Raw genomic sequence first — 20,731 nt, forward strand, 5'->3', positions numbered from 1 at the left:
CTCAATAAGCCTTATTATTTTTATTGGTAGGGTTCTGTTTAAAATGGATTAAGTTCCAATGTTCCTGATACAGCATCTACCAAGTTGTCACTTATTTATTTGTTTTATTTTATTCTTAAATAAAGAGAGGGAGAGAGCATGTGGAGAGGGGAGTTGGGGGGAGAAGGGGGGTATCACAGAAGTGATTAAAAGTGACTTAATCTCACAACCCTGAGATTATGACCTGAGTTGAAATCAAGAGTTGGACTCCCAACTGACTGAACCACCCAGGTGCCCCTACCAAGTTGTCATTGAAATAATTTTGAGAGTAACCAAAAAAGATGAAAACTCATGAGCTATTAAAAAGCTTATCTGTAAAACTACATAGTGTCATATTTTTAAAGATCTCCGTTCTATAATACAGATGAACTTTATTTATACTGTAAGAAAGGAAACATTATTTTTCCTCTCCTCTTTTAGGTTCTTGCTTGTGAACCCCTAAATTAAAAGAGAGATTAACAAGAGAAAACAAACAGAAGTTTAATAATATGTAGACCTTCTGCATACATGGGAGAGACAGAGAAAAACTGAGTAACACCTGAATAATACCTCCAAATGGCCCACGTCACCACCTTACCATCTCCAGGTAAAGACAAAAGAAGATGGTGGAGAGAAGAGAGCCAGTTATGGGAAATCCAGGAAACACCGTAAACAAGGTTAAGTTTGTTATATAGATTTATGTGGCTGCCTTCTGCACTGATTAGGTTTCTAGACATTTAGGCAACCTTCTTTTCTAGGTACAGAGAAGGAGACACACTAGAAAATGAAAATTTCCCTTATAAATACAAGTATCTCTTATAAAAGTATAACTTCTACTTAGTTTTCAAAGCTTTTCCTATGTCTGCTGTTTCTTAAAAATAATCAGCCTAAAATAATCCTGACACCAAAGAGATATACTTGGAGGTGACACATTCTGCCTCCTTTCAGTATCCACACCAGTACAATTCACTCAGTGGCTTATCGAAGATCTATTTCTTGTAAAAGAGACTTCCTGAAAAGAAGTTAAAGATTGCACACCTATTTTGTACTTTCTAAGCCTTAATTCAGTCATAAAGCACAGACCTCCCCTTAAAAATATATATATTTATTTATTTTAGAGAGAGCGTGAGCAGGGGGAGAGGGAGAGGGAAAGAGAGAATCTCAAGCAGACTCCCCATTTAGCATAGAGCCCCAGACGTCTGGATCCTAGCACCCGGAGATCATGGCCTGACCAAAATCAAGAGTCAAGTACATGGCTTAACCGACTTTACTCTCAGAGCCCTGCCCCCAAATCTCTATTCTGTATTCCTTAAAATGGAAATCAACCTGTAGGAACTTATAGCATCCTCGGAAATGCAGGGTTGATTTTAAGTAGAACATGCAAGGTTGAAGCAAGGTGACTACCCTAGTTTTGGTTCATGCTGGAACTAATATTTAAAGATTTAAAACATATGAAAACTAGGCCATGGATGAAAGACCATATCTCTCAACTGGAGTTACAGTAACAGACATGATTCTTCAGGTGAGAACTTGATAGGAGCTGTACACCTCAAGCAATGGAAAATTTACAGAACTAAAGAGGAATTGGGGTCATGCTCCAAATATGGCGTGTAGACAAGGCTACAAGTCAATAAATCTTTGAGAGAAATCTTGGCTGGCCAAGGGAAATATTTAAAGAAAAAATAAACAGCAGGTGTCATTGGTAAATCTATGGCAGAACCAGATTTTAAAGTGTATTATATGAGTACTCAGCAGCAAAATCTGTTTCTAGAAATTATCTGTTAGTGAGTTCAGGACACAATTTTAATTTATTTGTCATTTTTAATGCTATGCTCATAGAGATAGCTTCTATAATAAGAGCCCTGGGATCCCACTGAGAAAATCAAGTTGAGCTGAAAATTCAACAGGATCCAATTAAAATTTAACAGAACATGAAGAAAAAGTAAAAAATTAAAGAAAATTGGATGATCTATGGCAGGATTGCAGAAGAATTTAAACCCAGTGACAGAATACATTTCTATACTTGAGGTAATAAAAGGCAGACTTTATACTATGGAAATCAAGTTTCAAAGCTCTGTTAGGATGAGAGCTTGAGCTGACATTTGCATGTCCCCCTCTCAATACAAACACAAAGAAACATGTGCCTGGGGAAGCTTCAAAAAGAATCGGAAATTCTGTTTGGGAACAGAAACAAGGCAAGAAATCAAGGACAGGAAGTGGGAGCTGATGCCACCTCAGTGTGATGGGGTTTGTCTCTGTTTTTGGACCTGGTCATGGAGCATTGCATTCTAAGGGCATGCGCAGCTGGAGACCACACACGTAGGAAGCAGAAGCCACTCCCCACAGTAATCCCAGAGCCTTGAAATACAGCCAGCTATGTGAAAAGGAGGCTAGATTTGGTGTTTCTTCCCAGAATGGCAGCTTGGGTGATTTGGTCATTTTTTGCTGAAGTCAAGTAGAAGAGCTGATAAATATTACAAAACATTCTGAAGGGATCCAAGAGCTAACCAGAAAGTGAAGAATAATAATGCCAAGGTACAGGACAGGTTAACCTAGAGATAGGAGCATGGTGTTTTATTTGATTTGATTTGATTTATCTATCTATTTATTTTTGCATAGGCACATCCATTGATTTCAATATGAAGTTTAGAGGAAATGATAGATAATCTGAGAAAGATAGCTGATTTAATCACAGGAAGGAAGTGGGAGCTGAAGTGGAAAGGGGAAAAAAAAATAAAAAAGCAGTGAGTTGTGGTATTCCTAGGAGGGCCTGGAAAAGAGTACAGTCAGCGTGTAACTACTTGAGTTTGATTTGTGTTTTTAAATTCTCCAAGGTATGAATTATTAATTTGGTTAATTTGTCAATGAATAAATAAATAAGGAGTGAGGGGGAGAAAAAGAAGAAAATAGATATATACCAAAACAAAAATAATGGCTTTGGAAAACCTAATACATAAAAGAGATATCACTTGGTGGTATTTTTCAGCTCTGCATAGATTGTATAGGCATTATGTTGAAATAGTTTTCCTATGCATAGTAATCTTAATATTATAAAACAGAGAATATGTTAAAAGTTGTCTTTATCTTTAATTTACATTCCAAAATCTATTAATATAATCCCTTAATGTTTAATATTTATTGAAAAAATACAGAAATGGGTGCGATATAACACCTATCCCTTTTTTCTGGAGAAATTGATATGCCACATGACAGAGCATGTCTTTCTGCCTCTCTTTCTCCTCCTCTACACATTCACACACAAAATCAAGATTATAGACCTACTGAGCAGATGGCCTTTGACTTGGAGAAAATTGGATCCACGGATAACTTTCTGAATTTATTTTAGATTCAAAAAGTCTTTAGTATGCACAAGTCATTAAAGCACCAGTCTGGGCCTGGAGAGATTTTCCTTCAATATTTTATAGGAAGGATTTTGATCTATGATTTATCAGTCAACTGACAGCAATAAGGGCAGAGAGGTTTTCTTTCTTTTTTTTTTTTTTCCATTAAGAATCAATTCTTCTGGTAGATAGATTTTTATTTCCATCCTCATTCTGCCCATTGAAAAAAATCTGCTTTGGTATATGTCTGTCAATTTGAGTGACCAGGCACATAAGTGGTATAAAATGTAGGCATTTTCAAACCATGAGAAGTACTGCAATGTTGCAAAATACATAAAAAATGAATAAATAAAAACTACCAAGCACCTTTCATGATTTGTAGGTGCTTTGAATGCAGGAACCATTAGAGAGGAATGCATTTTATTTATCTAAAGGTCACCGTTAGGTTTTATTTCTTTATACATCTTGTCAGCTCATACATAGATAAAGAAATTTGATGGACAAATGCAACTATATATTTGCGGGAGATCTGTAGTTCTTGTCTTTGCAATATTTTGTTGAGTGTCATTTATTTCATTATATTTTGTGATTGATTGCAAGTCATGTTAGCCAGTATATTTTTCATTCCTCCACTATAAATGAATTTCAAATACATTTTTCACTCAGTTTACATTGGCTTGAAAAGTTAATACTATGGAAAAGAAACTATCAAGTGTTATGAGAAGATATATTGTGCTACTATTTATTTCTGCATACAAGGCTGACTACAAAAAGCTAGCAGTATAGAGCTAGGTGGAGGCTGTTGGGTTTTAGATAAATATCAAATAATTTGAAAATAGTTTTCTTAGAGTAATATTCTCTTTTCTAAGAATCATGAACATTAGAAGCTCTTCAGTCTTTCAAACTGCTTCCCTGAGAAGTTGTTCGGTTTTCAAGGAGGTTCTATTATAATGATGCATTGGAAATACAGTGGACTTCCACCACTAGTGTCTAAAGACACTGCAAATAGCCTATTTTATCAGGATCTTCCCATTGATTAAATAAAGCACTTCAGTGTCTTTATTCATGTGATACATGAATATGTTCCTCCTAAAACTGTAGTAAATATAACCCTTATATTTATAAAAATTATTGAGATGTCTTACCACAGTTCATATAAAGAAAAGATTATATATATGTTTTAATACGCTACATCATGGTCCTAGTTTATTAGTCCCCTCCCCCACACCATGATCTTCCTAAAACAGAGCTTTTTGCTGTTTACTTTTGAATCGATGTATCTTTTGGAATTGAACCTACTTGAAAGTATGCATTTCATCATTTTATTGTTAGGATCATTAATTGGAATGTACCCACATGTTAGCTCAATAGCTTTAACCAAACTCTACTCCAGCTTTTAGAAAGTTCTTTTTCCAAAAGCATCTGTTACAAGGCAGGACATACTGCATTGCTGCTCTTCTTTCCTCCCAGGGGATACAGAGGTAAAACAGGGTATTGTGTCCTGTATCTTTGAACTGCCACTTTGTGGCAAATCCCCATGTTGAGGATTACATGTGATACATGTGCTGTGTGTGTTTGTATTAGGGAGTGAGAAATATTAATATTTAATATGTATGAATGGATGGCTCTGTGTTTCCCCCAGGAAATGCCAGTTGGCTCCAAGTTGAGAAAACAATGCTCAAAAACATCCTAAGATAGAGGCAGAATCAAAGTGTTACGCAAAGAAGATAATACTTTAAAAATTTAGAATATCTTGTGGTCTCTTGAGGGATACACTTTTCTAGTAACCATGGGGATTTGATTCAGCTGGGGCTATTTTGAAAAAAAAAATAGAAAAGAAACATATGGTGATATAAAGAAAACAACTAGGAAAATAGGAGAATAAACTGTGGATAAAATATAAGATGATTTGATAATATTCAGCCTACTGTTGGAACTCATTAAAAACATCTTTTAATATTGACCTGGTTTTTACTTTAGATGTTTGTAATTTCATACTGGTGAACAATTTTTAGTGTAAAATATTTTTATTATGAATTTTAAAAAAAATACTATGGTACTAAGAAAACACTGCCACATACCACTGAGTTATGAATTATGAGAGGAATCACTGCAAATTAAGGAGACTGTATTTCTGAGACATGAGCTGTAAGAGAACTATACTCCTTCCAAAAGTGGCACATTTTACCAAGTTATAGTGCCAAAAAGTATTCTGGTCATGTCATCAATCTTTTAGTCCTCTAATCATTTAAGTGTTCCCCGTCACCTTCAAAACAAAATCTCAATGTCTTTGTAATCTGATTCCATTTATTTTTACTTTCTCATCTCTCACCATGCCCCATCATTCCAGGGCTCGTTTTGTCTTCTACAAAGAGTCTAACTTCTGCCTGAGGAACACAGAACAAATTGTATTCTTTGGGGATCCCTTGGTCCATTCACCTGCTGCCCTTTTGATTTGTACTGATTTATCCTGGCCCCTTTATTTTGAGATCCACGTACTGAGACATGGTTTAGCTGACAGTGCTCTCCAAAGGTTTCCTCAAATACCGAATACACCGGGGTTATGTCTTCTGTGTGCATAGTGATGTGGACATGCTTGTTTCTTAGAGTCTGACACAGTAGTAGTTCCTTAGGGTTAGCCCCCATGACTTTAAGCTTCCTGAAGGCAATGGCAGCTTTTACTGGTCTGTATTTCTTTAGTGACCATCCATGTGCCTAAGGCAGAGTGGAAGACAATCACTTGATGAAGGGAGAGAAAAAGAGAGGAGTAAGAAGAAAGCAATGAAATATGGATAGGTATAGTAAGGGGGAAAAATCTTATTTCCAAGAAGGAGTTTAATTTTTTTTCAAAGATTTATTTATTTGAAAGAGAGAGCGAGACAAACACAGGGGGGCGGGAGGGAGAGTGAGAGAATCTTCAGGCAGACTCCCACAGAGCCGGAAGCCAGGTGTGGGCTCAGTCCCACCATCCTGAGATCATGACCTGAGCAGAAACCAAGACTTCAACACCACCCAGGTGCCCTGGGAGCTTATTTTAGTTTGAGAAAAGAATGTTAATATTAAGGAAAGAATACCGGCCTTGACGATTGCATGTGCGGCATGTCTTCCCTTCCGGTGCTTATTGGTCAAGTGAGCTTAGTCCCCTGAATCCTCGTGAGCCTCAGGGTCTCTGGAGAACTGAGGGAGCAGCGTGTGTTCATCCTTCTGCTCCTTGGTGCATCAGGTTCACATCTAATGACATCTGTCTATGTGCTGCATATTTTTAATAAAGAGAGCAATTACAGGGTCTTATTATTTCTAAACATATTACAGATTAAACGTAAGATGAGAAAAATATAAATATTTAACTTCTATGGAGCCTATGTGTAAAAATTTTTAGATGATGAGTCATTTTCTAATTACAAGCAGTCTTAAATGGAAGTTATAAATACTCTGTAATTAAATATTTTTTGTGTGTTCTTGAGCGAGCACTTTGGGCAATTACAGAACAGTTATCAAGAAGAGTGGTTCAGCACAGAGCTGCATTTGCCTGTCCCTGTCACAGCCCTCCATTTCTGCTTTATTAAGCATAATTCGTTTTTGTCTGGGAATCCAAACAAATACTTCAGACATGTAGCCATTAATTATAAGATGAAGGGCTTGGCCAGAAGTTATATTGTAGAGCATAACGGGACTTTTTTTAAAAGATTTTATTTTTAAGTATTCTCTACATCTAATGTGGCATTTGAACTTACAACCCTGAGATGGAGAGTGACTTGTTTTACCAACGGAGCCAAACAAATGCCCCCAAACTTATTTTTGATGTGCAGTTTTTAATATCACAAATCTGAGGTGACCTGGGACTTTGTCTAGAATATTCTATCCATTCAAATTCATCCATCTCAAATATTTTCTATTTCTGGAACTATCTGGAAGCCTATACATTCAAAATGAAAAACTGATTTGTGATGTTCCTTAATACTTCAAGGAATATTCTTTTATATCTTGGATAATTGACAGTGTGTATAAAAGCAAACAATTTAATTTGTTACACTGTCTTTGTCATCTTTGTTGCAGAAACAAATGACCAAAAAGTTTCTAAAGATTTATTTCTGATTACATAGAAGTTTTGAGTCTGTGGTAGCTCCACATTTCTTTTTATTTCAAAATCGAGGCTGGAGAATCTGCCCACTCATATGGGATATGGTATTTTTTCTGGGAGAGGAAAAAAGAGCAAGAGCTCTGGCAAAACCACAAGGTAATTCAGGCCTTAAGCACTACATCATGACTGTAAAAGCTGCCTTGAGGAACTGGCCTATTGGTCCTTCTGCTCACATATTTATGACCCAAGTAAGTCAAACAGCCAAGTTCATGTCAGTGGGGTAGAGAAGTACATTTCTTCCACAGGAAGGCACTGCGGTTGCCTGGAGACATAGTGATATATACTCCACTTAGAGAAAAGAGGAAAACAAGAGTAATAATGCCAAGAACCATGTCCTTTCTCTCACACAGATATTTGCTTCTCTTTGGCCACATGCTAAATATTATCCACCCTTCCCCAAGGAAGATGCCTCCAAAATTCAATCCAGGCATGTTTATTAGATTCAAATTTCAGAATTCGTTGATAATCTCTATATCAGGTCTGAGTCGGGCTTTCTTATTCTGGTGGCTTACAAATATGGGGAGTGTGGGTGTGTGGGGACACACACACACACAAACACACACACACACTGCAGTCTGATACCTACATACTCAATGAAATAATGGAGTAAGGGTCAGATATCTACACTCAACGGTGTTATTCAGAAATGTGGTAAATGACCGGCATATAATCATCACTGGTCACAGTAAATTCTGGATTTTTGTTGGTTTATTTTTCAAGGAACATAAAAACACTTCTTCATTATGACCTAAATATGTCTCCTGGAACCTCCCCAATCTGTTCTTCCTGGTGGCTGTTGCTTCTACCTTCCGGACTCTCCTTCCTTACTCATTATATAATTAAACTTGGTCATATCTGAAGAGGGCTTTGAAGATCGTGCCTTCATCTTGCTTGGCAGTTGTAGAAATGTTCAATCCCAGAAGCTGCCTTATACCTCAGATGGTGACCGTCTCTTTTCATTCATGTTGCCAGTTCTGTTGACAGTGTGGCTTTCTCAATAACTTCATTTTTTATCTTTTTGACTCCAGTCATTGCCATTTGCAAGCCAGCACACTCACGGTGCCTTCTGAGGTTGCCCCTTCCCTCTTTTTCTGTCTATCATTACTTACAGTTAGTTTGGGTTTATCAAACTTCACTGCGAAGACACCCTTTGGTCTGTTTTCTGTGACACATTTCATTCAGCTGGAATGATTCCCTGGGAGCTACCTGAATCTGTCCAGATTTTTTAAACAAGAGCAAGATGACGATCATCTTAACTTGGTCTTTGTTCTTGCTTAATTATTAATTAGTCTTCGTTGTTCAGAGTACTTCCGAGTGTTATGCTTAATTGACAGCCTGTTAGAAATAGTTGATTTTTTCAAGCCTCCAAGATCTTCATTGTCCGGATTACCTCATGCCTCTTTTACTCCTCGCCAACTAGTGAGTTCTCTTCTGATCTCGTCTCTTTTGACAAATTCAGCTAATAACAAAGGCACACATTATAAGTTCTATGTCTTATCCTTTTGCCAACAGTCACAAGTTAATTAGGTATATTAGAAGGCTTAAATGTTATTGTAGAAACACCATTACCAATTTCATTAATGCATAAAATTTTGTCAGTTTGTAAAATGGGTTCCCATTTTCCGTCCTCTAATTATAGTTTATCTGATGCCCAAAGCACAGTCCAGACCCCAATGCTATATACTCTGAGCCTCTTTGTTTTTCCATGTGGCAAGGCTTCACTCCTTGTACAATTTCTGAACTACTCACCTTGGCAGTGCAAATACACCATCCCAGAGTATCAGAGGCTCCTACCAGCAACTGTTTGTTCCCCTAATGTTGACGGGAATTGTGACCACTCTGCCCATGCTCCATGTTTGTCTTCAGTTCAGGATGAAAAGGAATTACCCCATTCCTTGTGACATGCTGCAGCCTGACAGATTAAAAGAAAAAAACAAAACAGCCAAGTTGGATAAAATCTATATGTCTCCCAAAACTTCTCTTTGAGTTGATAGACTGTTACGTCATTTACCAGGAGAAATCACTGCCAGGAAGTAAATGGCTTCACTGAGTATATCCCCTCAACCCTCCAATGGGAACGCACTGGAGATCCGTGACAAGCGACCGATTCATAACCCTCCTCCAGGGAATGAGGTAGTGAATGATCAGAAATAATTATAATCCTGACAACACAAATGGTCTCACACGTATTTATACCGTGATGCTGGAAAGGCTCATTAATGTTTTACAGTTTTCTGTCCCCAAACGGCATCATACAACTTCAATCGTTAGCCCTGTGTTTGTCCTTGGTATCTTCATTTCCATCCAGTTGCATAACGTTCCAACTTTCTATATATGGGCTCAGCCTTGCCTAATTATGTTAGCCTGGCAGCATATCAGGAGCCAAATTTAGTACATTTCATCTGGAATTGGCTTTGATGCCCTAGTCTCATATACAGTGTCAGTGAGTTCCTGTCATTTCAGTGGAAATGAAGTCGGATCCTGAACTCCTGGAGGTTTAGTTAAGGTTCCAATTTCCTGCCTCGCATTTGCCATCTGTCTCCCATGGAGCCTGGATCCTATTCTTTTCCCTTGTGGATGGCTTAGTTTTCTGAATCGACAGGGCACTTGTAACAGTAGCACTACTCAAATATATACCCCAAACTCTGCAAAGTTCTTTTTCAAGCCCTTCCAGCCTATCTTCATTAAATCTCATTATTTCAGAGAACAGAGATAGACTAAGTTGAGATTAAGTTTTCCATTCCCCATAAACATTACAGCTTCAACCCTGATCAGCCCATTAAAGGCAAGCTTTATTCTAGAAAACTCTATTCCCAGTTTACTCTGAACTTATTATCCCATTTAGCATATGCTTTAGATAAAACTGTATGGGTTCTAACTTTGACGCAAAACATGCGTGTATTGATTTCAGTCTGACCACCCATAGCCACTGGAATTCTTGTAAGATATTTAGTTTTCAATAAATGACTTTTTTTTTTTTTTTTTACTAGCATAACTTTAAGGCTCTAACGAGGATACATCTGAGAATTTGCAAGGGTTCCCCCAAAGTGGGTGGAATATAAAATGGTTTGTGTATGTTTGTGGGTGTATCATTTTGGCCCAATGGTTTTAATAACTATTTGACAACTAGCAAGCTATACTTTTGTAAAAGCATGACATAAAAGCTTGTATATTATGGAGCTTATGAGAAAGAGTATAGTAATCCTACTTGATACTCTGTCAATAATGATCTGGTGTCTTGAAATCATGGGCCACACCAAATGTCACGACGCTCACATCTGTACCATCTTGTGTCGAAGGCATGTGAAAGCGTGTTCTGATCTCCGACCACAAATCAGCATCTGTGCTCCCCTTCCCGCACGGTAGGGGACATTTCGACTTAACAGGTTCCCGACCCTAGCGTAAAGGGCTCTCTTCACTGTTTTCCCTTCCGTCCTTCTGCCTCCTGATCAACCCGGGTGCATGGCATGGCATGCCCCCTTTTTGGAAACTGTAAATCAGAAACTCCTCTGTCAACGGCATTGACTCTCCATGTCATCCCTCAGTCGTGTCTATAAATTAGATCCTGGGTACGTTTGAAAACAGAGAATTATGTTGTTAGTGAATAAGTTTAGCTGGCCATATTTAGCTGAGCAGAATAAATAAATTTAGCTGGCCAGAATTTGCATATTTATTTGGGTTTGCAGCTATTTGCCATAAATTTTAGCACATCTCATGAAGCAGTTGAAAATTTAGTTTTCAGATACACATGAACATTAAACAGGCCTGCTCTGTATAAAGATGTAAAGAGGAAATATATGGATCTTGATAGAGGTATTAATTAGGAATAAACTAAATCACTGAAATAAATAAAATGAGATAAAATTAAAATAAAAGTAAATAGCTAATGCAACCATTTCCACACTTAAATCTTGGAGAACTGTGAATATTTGAAGTGTACATTCCTCACAGATTCTCAGGGTCTTTTGCATGTTATTAGTAATATCAGTTCTCTGGAAGTTTAACAAACATCAGATCAGTAAAGTAACACACACGACATGAAGAAGAGTCTCTACAGGTGACAAGTGACATGCATGACATCACTCAGACCATTTTTAAAGGTTTAATTTTCTATAAAAAGTCTCAAAGCCAGACACACGGATTTATAATTTTCAGAATTCCAAAAGTTGACCTAAATATTTTGTCTCGCTGCATTTTCAGTATTAGAATTGCATACATGGGGTCCCCTGTCTGGCTCAGTCAGTAGAGCTTGCAACTCTTGATCTCAAGGTCATGAGTTCAAGCCCCATGTTGGATATAGAGCTTATTTAATAAATAAACCAATGAAAATTTTAAGAAATTGCATATGAGTAAAGCTAAATTGTAGTCAAGTTGAAAATATAACCTATCATTTAGCAAATCTTTAGTTCCTCGAGTATGTATTCTATGTCTTCCAGTGGATCATGGACCTGCTTGTATGCCCAAACTGGAAAATACCTCTTAGGAATCTGCACTTGGGGAGCTGGATGATGTGGCTGTGTGTGTGTGTGTGTGTGTGTGTGTCCGTGTGTGTGTGTGTGTGTGAGATTTCCATACTTCCGGACTGATGAGAAGATCTTTGTCTAGATTAGAAACATTTAAGTTCGGTGTTAGTACTCTGTGTCTTTTCTCTCTCTCACCTGAGATTTCCTACAAATGAGCTGTTCTTACTTGCCCTCATTTAATTGGTCGATCTCTCCTACAAGATTGACATATATTTACATAATGAAAAGAATAATGCTACAAACTTCGCCCTCCGTGAAGTAAAGTGCTAAAAAGAAATCACAGGTTAATAATTTATCACTTCTGAATATATTTGTTTTAATTTACGGTTTTCATGTTCATCTTAGAAAGGCCTGTCATATTCATTATGTAAAGCACAACTCGAGGTGACAGTTCCCGTAGAAAAATATTGTCACAGGTGGATCGACTAAGTACTGAAGACAGAACCGTCTGCCACACTGGGCCGCGCAGCTCTCGCTGCTCATTAAGCTCTCTCTGTCTCCTCCTGCTGTTTCCCCAGCAAGCTCCTTGAAAGGGGCTCCATGTGTCCACTGCCTCAGCTCCCGCTCATGTTTTAAATGATCAATACTCAGCTTCGCACTGTGCTCATGGGATTCTCATCAATGACCGTGTTGGATCTGGATGATAACTTGCGAGGCACACACAGTTCATTTTACCGGGCATCGTAATCCTCTGCGCTGTTGGAATTGCTCCCGCCGCCAGGCTATCCCCTGAGCCATTTACTGGCTTCTGGACCCGACCTTCACCTGTGAGAGCAAGGCTGTCCCGACCTCCCGCTGGCAGCCGCAGCTCCGCAGGTGAGAGCAGAAAGACATCATTGCCGCCACAAACCTCCGTGGCCTTCCCCTACTTTCCATATCACTCGATGGCATAGCCGTCTGCCCACTTCTTAGAAGAAAATGCTTTACGGTGAGTTTCACTCTTTCTCATTCCCAACCCAAATTGTGGTCGTCGGTTCAAGTTTAGTGTCTGAGACTTTCTGTTCGATGGTGTCTGCTCTCCCCTGTTACTGCAGGTGTCCTGGTTCTCGCGGTCTCTCATTTAGATGATTCCAGGAGCCGCCTCGAAGTTAGAATCCTGCCACACATAGCCACCAAATTTACTATTTTAAGAAGCAAAATTCCTTCCATTTTTTAACAGCCAAGTTCTTTACCCCACAGATAAAAATCCAAGCTCCTTAGCCTTTCGCAGTTTGACTCTGGTTTTCTGTTTAAATATCCAGCCACTAACCTTGTAACACTTCTACTTTCCAGCCCCATTAAACTTCTTCGAAACCCTTTCCCTTTGTGTGTTTTCTTCTTTGGCACTTTGCTTTTAATGGCACTAAGCCTTCTGCTTTTCTCAAACTTATCTGTCACCCAATTTAAATATCTGTTCATCGGGTGAAACCTTGTACGATCCTTCTGAAAAATCGAATTACCTGACTTCTCTTTCTCCCATAACATTTATGCCCTGGGCAGGCTGGGTTGGGTCTAAGCTGCTGAAGTAGAGCGCTCCCTCAGCTAGCTTAAAATTGTAAGCTGCTTGAGGACAAAGGACCTACTGATTCATATTTGCCTCTTCAGCTCCAAGCACTTCAAATGAGCTGATTAAAATCTTTACTATACTGCCTTCCGCCTAATGCCTGGACCCACGTTCTGGGACCTCTCCTGTGCACGCTCCAGTGCATCCTTCCCACTCTGATCAGCTAGAGGCACATTCTCAGCCGGCCCCTGGCTCATGTCCTAGTTGGCTGGTGATACATGAATAGCATTACATGAGTGTTGCCTTGTGCCAAAGTCAGACCAGCTAAATCTTCAGATTAGCATCTTACTCAAATCACATCAGGTATAACTTTCTTAGAATATCTATGTCTCACATTAAAATCATTCTTTACCATACATGAATCTGAGACGTGTGCTGGCGGCAGCTTCTGAGGGCTCATGGGAGCCCATTGTTAAGTCTTTGGGAATTTTGTGAATAAGCTATAAAATGCAGACATTATTTACAAATAAAATTATGTAAAATTAAAATTAAATTATATTGAAAACAGAAGTAAAAAATATTCAAAACTTTATTTTATAGTCATTTTACTATTACATGCTTTTGAGGTTATTTATATCTATTGCAAGAAAACTATATAATATTGTGCTCCTGTGCTCCTGTATATCCTAAATATTGCCTTCAATCGTGTCCCACAGCTTGAAATCAGTCATAATGGAAATATCTATATCACAGTACATGATATCTGAAAACTGCAAACCAGGCCTTGAATTATTGTTTCAACAAAACAAAACAAAACAGGAATGATCTAAACTGCAGAAAATGATGTAGAAAATGTTAATAATGCAGTTTAAGTGTAAACGCGTGTTGTGTCTGTAGCCATTGCTTTGAGAATAACAGAAATTTGAGAAAATATACTTCAAGTTTTAAAAACTGTTTTCTGATTCAGGAACGAACCTATTCATTTCATTGTTGAATGAGTATATTTTCAACACACAACATCATTGTTTCTCTTTTTTTTTTTTTACAGTTATTAATTAATCAGTGATTTCCTTTTGCACTCACTAGATGAAAATACCAAATAACATTCATATCGGAGTGATAGTTTTTCATCAATGGAAACCATACTCAGTTGGCTACTCATACAAAGATTCAGCAAAATCAATGAAAGCATTCCTTGAGAGTCAATTAGCAGATGGAAATGGTAATATAAATCATTGTATATTAAATTAATTTCTGAAGAAATGTGTGCTACAAAGGCTTTCCCTTTCTCTGCTGTTTCTCTACTTCAGTTATTCAAATACAATCATAGCGACTCCCATAGGACTCTCACTGCCTTAAATCAACACCCCATAATGCCATAAGATGACCTTATTTTCTAGTGGGCAACCTAAACCTTCCTTTGAGAAAATGTTTATTGGCCCCATTTGAATAAAGAGAACCCGCTTGGTTCCGTGAGTTAGGGGGCCAGGTCCTACTCAGGCAGTTCTCAGAAAAGGAAGTAAGGACTTGGTAGCTATCTTGAGATTTTTCTTATTAAATTTCTACTTATTTTTAAGAAGATTCAGTATTTAGCCTAAAATATGTCCCATACTTATTTGATTAGAAGGAAAGCCATAATAAAATAATATATATTTAGGCCTTTTAATCTTACAGTATTTAACTTGATCCATTTTTTAAAAATGTTTATTTATTGGGGGGCGGGGATAAGGGGAGGAGCACAGAGAGAGAGAGAGAAGACTCCCTGCTGAGCACTGACCACCGAGCACAGAGCCTGTCTTGGGGCTCCCAGTGGGGCTCCAGGAGGGACTCAATTTCCCTCCTAACCCTGAGATCATGACTTGAGCTAAAATCAAGAGTCTGAGGCTTAACCGACTGAGCCACCCAGGTGTCCCTAAATTGTTCCGTTTCTGAAAGCATGACCCTTACAGTGAAGAGGTGCACAATGGGACACTTCCGAACGTGCCACTGTGGCATAAAGGTATTTCAAGTTAAAAGTAATCAAACCCCAGGGGCGCCTGGGTGGCTCAGTGGGTTAAAGCCTCTGCCTTCGGCTCAGGTCATGATCTCAGGGTCCTAGGATGGAGTCCCACATCGGGCTCTCTGCTCAGCAGGGAGCCTGCTTCCTCCTCTCTCTCTGCCTGCCTCTCTGCCTACTTGTGATCTCTGTCTGTCAAATAAATAAATAAATAAATGTTTAAAAAAAAAAAAAAAGTCATCAAAACCCAGCTCATGCAGGGAAAGCTCTCTGCCTCCCCAGCAACTGTTTAAATTTACTTTGGAAAGGAGAACCTCTACCAGGAAGAGAGCTAATAACAGACACTCCCCTTTGCCTAAGGAAAACATCTCCGTAGGGCAATCTTAGTTCTTCAAGTCATCCCCTTTCATCTTCCTGTTAATAGCCGTCTCCCCTTTGTATGCCCAGACGTTTCCATCTCCTTAGCTCAGGTCAGCTTCATGTTGCCTCCTTGTCTTTGCTCTCTGTGGATGCCCCATAGATACACTTACTAAATTTGATTTTCTCCTGTGAATTGTCTCATGTAAGTTTGGTTCTAAGTCCAGCTAGAGGGACCACAGGGCAGAGGAAGGTCGTCTTCCCCAACAACGGAATCTGCAAGGCCACTGTGTATTACGTATAAACCAAATAAAATGTAAAATTTTAAACCACTATTATTTGTTATAATAATTTGTCTATAGTTTAAGGCAATATCTAAATGGAAATTCTCACAATGGAAAAGTCAACTAATAGCAGCTTAGGTGCTCAATGAAATAAAAAAATGTTTCTGATTAATTTTTATAATGATAAAATTCTTAAAATCATTATTTCTTCAAATAAGCATGAGGAATAATACTTTATTGTTCTGGAGGTCATCAAGGCATGAGAACTTCTAAGCAAATATAACCACCAAGACTAAGTAATAATTTATAGTCATGAGTATATATATGAGTCATGAGTATGTGTGTATATATATTCTTAATTTTATATATATATGCTATATATATATATATATATATATTCTTAATTACATTTGAAAACCAAGGTACACTGTTGATATTGACATGAAATACAATTCATTATTTTTAAAATATTGATATGTAAGAAATAAAATATTATTTTCAGGGAGAGGGTCAGAGATGGTTGGTTTACTAAGAATTCTCAATATGTCAAAAAAAATGGAGACATTTTAATATCTTTGCCTCTTTTAAAATAAATTTTAAGCACACTGAAATGCTACAGATTTGTCCTAACGACCGAAGTATGTGGATCAGGTGCCTAGTTTTCTAATAAATACTTACATGCTGTCAGATATTCTTGTCAACATGCCACACTTGTAAGTAAAAAGCCATATCCTTCAAATAAATAGTAGGTATCTATAATGAATACTCAGGGACAGCAATAGTTACTGTCTACTAAAATTACAACCCAACTGTTATTTTACAATTTCAGGAAGCACCATAGCTCATAATAGCAGTAATTTACATGCAAACAGACACAACTGTGTTATTTTACTACCAATTACAGTCTTATATGTATTTCCATGTCACTGTCTACATCTGAAAATGTAATTAATTTGGAGGTTTAAAGAATACAAACTAGTACACCACAAGAAAACATGTTAACAAATGCTGGATTTCTAAAATGAGAAATTAATGCATATTTATTAAATTCATATTAATTATGAATAACATTACAATCAAGTGTGGTGAGGATACAGCTTGCCTTTCCACTATCTAACACCATTGATAGAAGATCATGTCTTAAGAGAAATGAAAGGAATGTTTGGAGTCATGTAACTTATAATACATTCTAGCTCCTAGGCTGTTGAAGAGCTTAGCTTCATCTTTCGTGACTTTTATGGGAAACGCTTTCCTTCAATGAAGCTAGTCCACTAACTACTCTGGATGATACATAGATGAATCCCTCAATTTTTTTTTTCTAAATGAGCAGAGAACAAGCACACAAACACATATCAAAACAAAAGAAAAGAGTATAAACCCTCACTACGACCATCTTCCTTAAGGAGGACTATGATGACGATAAAGTCAATCTCTTGAAGTTGATTTTGTGATCAGCTACCCATTACTTTTCAGTAACTGGGTAACATGGGCACAAAATTTTCTGTAAATATTCCCTGCATATCTGAGGAGTGGTATTTGGGGTGGTAATTTCCAATTGTCCCCACAGACACCTTTTCTTATAGGGAGGAACGTGGCAAGAGGAGGGAGGTTCAGGATGGGGTTAAAGTCCAAGGGGCAGCCTATTACAGGGCCCAGGACAATCTTTTCTCCTGCCTGAGTCTAAGGGGGTGCCTTGTAGTTTGAAACTGCCAGCTATTAGGATTAGTACTTACTGCATGGTATAATGTCAACACTGTTTATTGTTTAGTTTGGACCTCTTTTGGAGCAATGTATTAAATATAAAACATGCATTTTTAATGAAAATTAACCTAAATTTTCTTTCATCAATAAAGTTGAACATAAAATTTGCACAAAATTATTTTTAACATTTACAACCCAGCATAGAGGTCCTAGGGATATTACTAAGCATATGAAAATTAGAAGAGAAAAAAAAAATACAGAGGAAGCATCAACTTCTACTTCAAAAATTAATGCTTGGATGCATATTGCTCTGTGAAGCATAATTTTTTATATAGATCAAATGGTTTCTTGTCATTATTTTAACTCATCTGCAATTCTGAGTTTTGTTGTATATTCAGGAAAATTGAGATAATAGCTTTAAAGGTACTTGTTCTATTAGCAATAGAAGAATTTAAAAATTCAATAATATAATTCAAGAAATCTAGTTAATTTCAATAATGATTGATGTTTTTCAATCTAGTTCATAGACTCAAAATAAATCTTAGTAAAGTTCATCTCCATAGGGTGAGATACCTGATATTTTATGAATGCTACTTAAATTTAGTTAAAAATTAAACAATGAATGGGGCGCCTGGGTGGCTCAGTGGGTTAAAGCCTCTGCCTTTGGCTCAGGTCAGGATCTCAGGGTCCTGGGATCAAGCCCTGCATCGGGCTCTCTGCTCAGTGGGGAGCCTGCTTCCTCCTCTCTCTCTGCCTGCCTCTCTGCCTACTTGTGATTTGTCTGTCAAATAAATAAATAAAAATCTTAAAAAAAATTAAACAATGAAGATAAAACTGTTTATTTCAAGATGATAACACTAAGAAAATATTCCATGAATTATTATATGGTAGGAAAATATATGCTCACTGAATTTTTAAAATCTTATAATAAAACAAGAAAATGAAATTAAAAGACTTACAGATTGTAACCCATAACTGTATGGTCAATTAGTCTTCAAGGAAAAAAGGAATATCCAATGGGAAGAGTCTCTTCCACAAAGGGTGCTGGGAAAACTGGACAGCAACATGGGAAAGAGTGAAACTGGACCACTTACTCATACCATGAACAAAAATAAATTCAAAATGGATGAAAGACCTGAATGTGAGACAGGAATCCATCAAAATCCCAGAGGAGAACACAGGCAGTAACCTCTTTGACATTGGCCAAAGCAACTTCTTTCTAGATATGTTTCCAGCAAGGGAAATAAAAGCAAAAATTAACTGTTGGGATTACATCAAGATAAAAAGCTTCTGCACAGCAAGGAAACAATCAACAAAACTAAGATGCAACCTATAGAATGGGAGAAGATATTTGCCAATGACCTATGTGATAAAGGATTAGTATTCAAAATATATATAGAACTTAAAAACTCCACACCAAAGATAAATAAATAATAACACAATTTAAAAATAAGCAGAAGGGGCGCCTGGGTGGCTCAGTGGGTTAAGCCACTGCCTTTGGCTCAGGTCATGATCTCAGGGTCCTGGGATCGAGTCCCGCATCGGGCTCTCTGCTCAGCAGGGAGTCTGCTTCCTCCTCTCTCTCTGCCTGCCTCTCTGCCTACTTGTGATCTCTGTCTGTCAAATAAATAAATAAAATCTTTAAAAAAAAATAAAAAAAAAAATAAAAATAGGCAGAAAACATGAATAGACAATTTTCCAAAGAAGACATCCAGGTGAACAACAGACACATGAACATCTACTCAACATCACTGATCATCAGGAAAATATAAATTAAAACTACAATGAGGGATGCCTGGGTGGCTCAGTCGGTTAAGCATCTGTCTTCAGCTCGGGTCATGATCCCACAGTCCTGGGATAGAATCCCATATTGGGCTCCTTGTTTCTCCCCCCGCTTTTGCTTTCTCTCTCTCTCTCCTCTGTCTCTCTGACAAAGAAAATCTTAAAAAAAAAAAAAACTACATTGAGATATCCCCTCACGCTTGGTGTCAGAACATCTAAAATTACCGCACAAGAAAAACAGGCATTGACAGGGCTGTTAGAGAAAGGAGAGCCTTCTTGCACTTGGTGGGAATATAAACTAGTGTAGCCACTGTGGAAAACAGCATGGAGGTTCCTCAAAAGGTTAAAAATAAAACTACCCTAGGATTCAGCAACTGCACTATTAGGTATTTACCCAAAGAATACAAACATTTAATTTAAGGGGATACATGTACCCTGATGTTTATGGCAGCATTATCTACAATACCCAAACTATGTAAATAGCTCAATAATCCAAGTGTCCAATGACTGATGAATGGGTAATATACATATAATTAAATTATAATATTATATATAATATTATAAGTATATATTATGATTATACTATAATCATATATAATGATAATATAATATTATTAAATATTAAAATTATAATAATCACATATAATATAATTTTATATACTATACAATAAATAATTATATAATATAATCATTAGAATATATATTATATTATGATAATGTAATATTATTCAGCCATAAAAGGAATAAAATCTTGCCATTTGCAATGACATGGTTGAAGCTAGAGAGTATTAGGCTAAGTGAAATAAGTCAGAGAAAGTCAATCATCATATTCACATATTCACAATCATCATCATTCACATATAGAATTTTAGGAACAAAACAAAGGAGTAAAGAGGGAAAATAAAGGAAAGGGAGGAAAACTAAGAAACAGACTCTTAACTGAGAACTGATGGTTCCCAGAGAGGGGGTGGGTGGGGCGATGGGATGAGGGAAACAGGTGATGGGGAGGAAGCAGTGCACTTGTCCTGATGAGAACCCCGAGTTGTATGAAGCGCTGAGTCACTGTATTGTGCCACTGAAACTGACATTACACTGCATGTTAACT

General features: G+C 37.4%; 1 long non-coding RNA gene across 1 annotated transcript in view; it reads left to right on the forward strand.

Annotated features, from left to right (window-relative positions):
* The first annotated feature begins 468 nt into the window (after positions 1 to 468).
* The window catches only part of LOC116581908, a 40,328-nt gene continuing 20,065 nt past the window's right edge, over positions 469 to 20,731 (forward strand). The window contains exon 1 of the long non-coding RNA XR_004282300.1: positions 469 to 625. This is a non-coding gene — a long non-coding RNA (uncharacterized LOC116581908). The remainder of the gene's footprint in view (positions 626 to 20,731) is intronic.

Source organism: Mustela erminea, chromosome 21, assembly GCF_009829155.1.
Source record: "Mustela erminea isolate mMusErm1 chromosome 21, mMusErm1.Pri, whole genome shotgun sequence".
Lineage (NCBI taxonomy): Eukaryota > Metazoa > Chordata > Mammalia > Carnivora > Mustelidae > Mustela > Mustela erminea.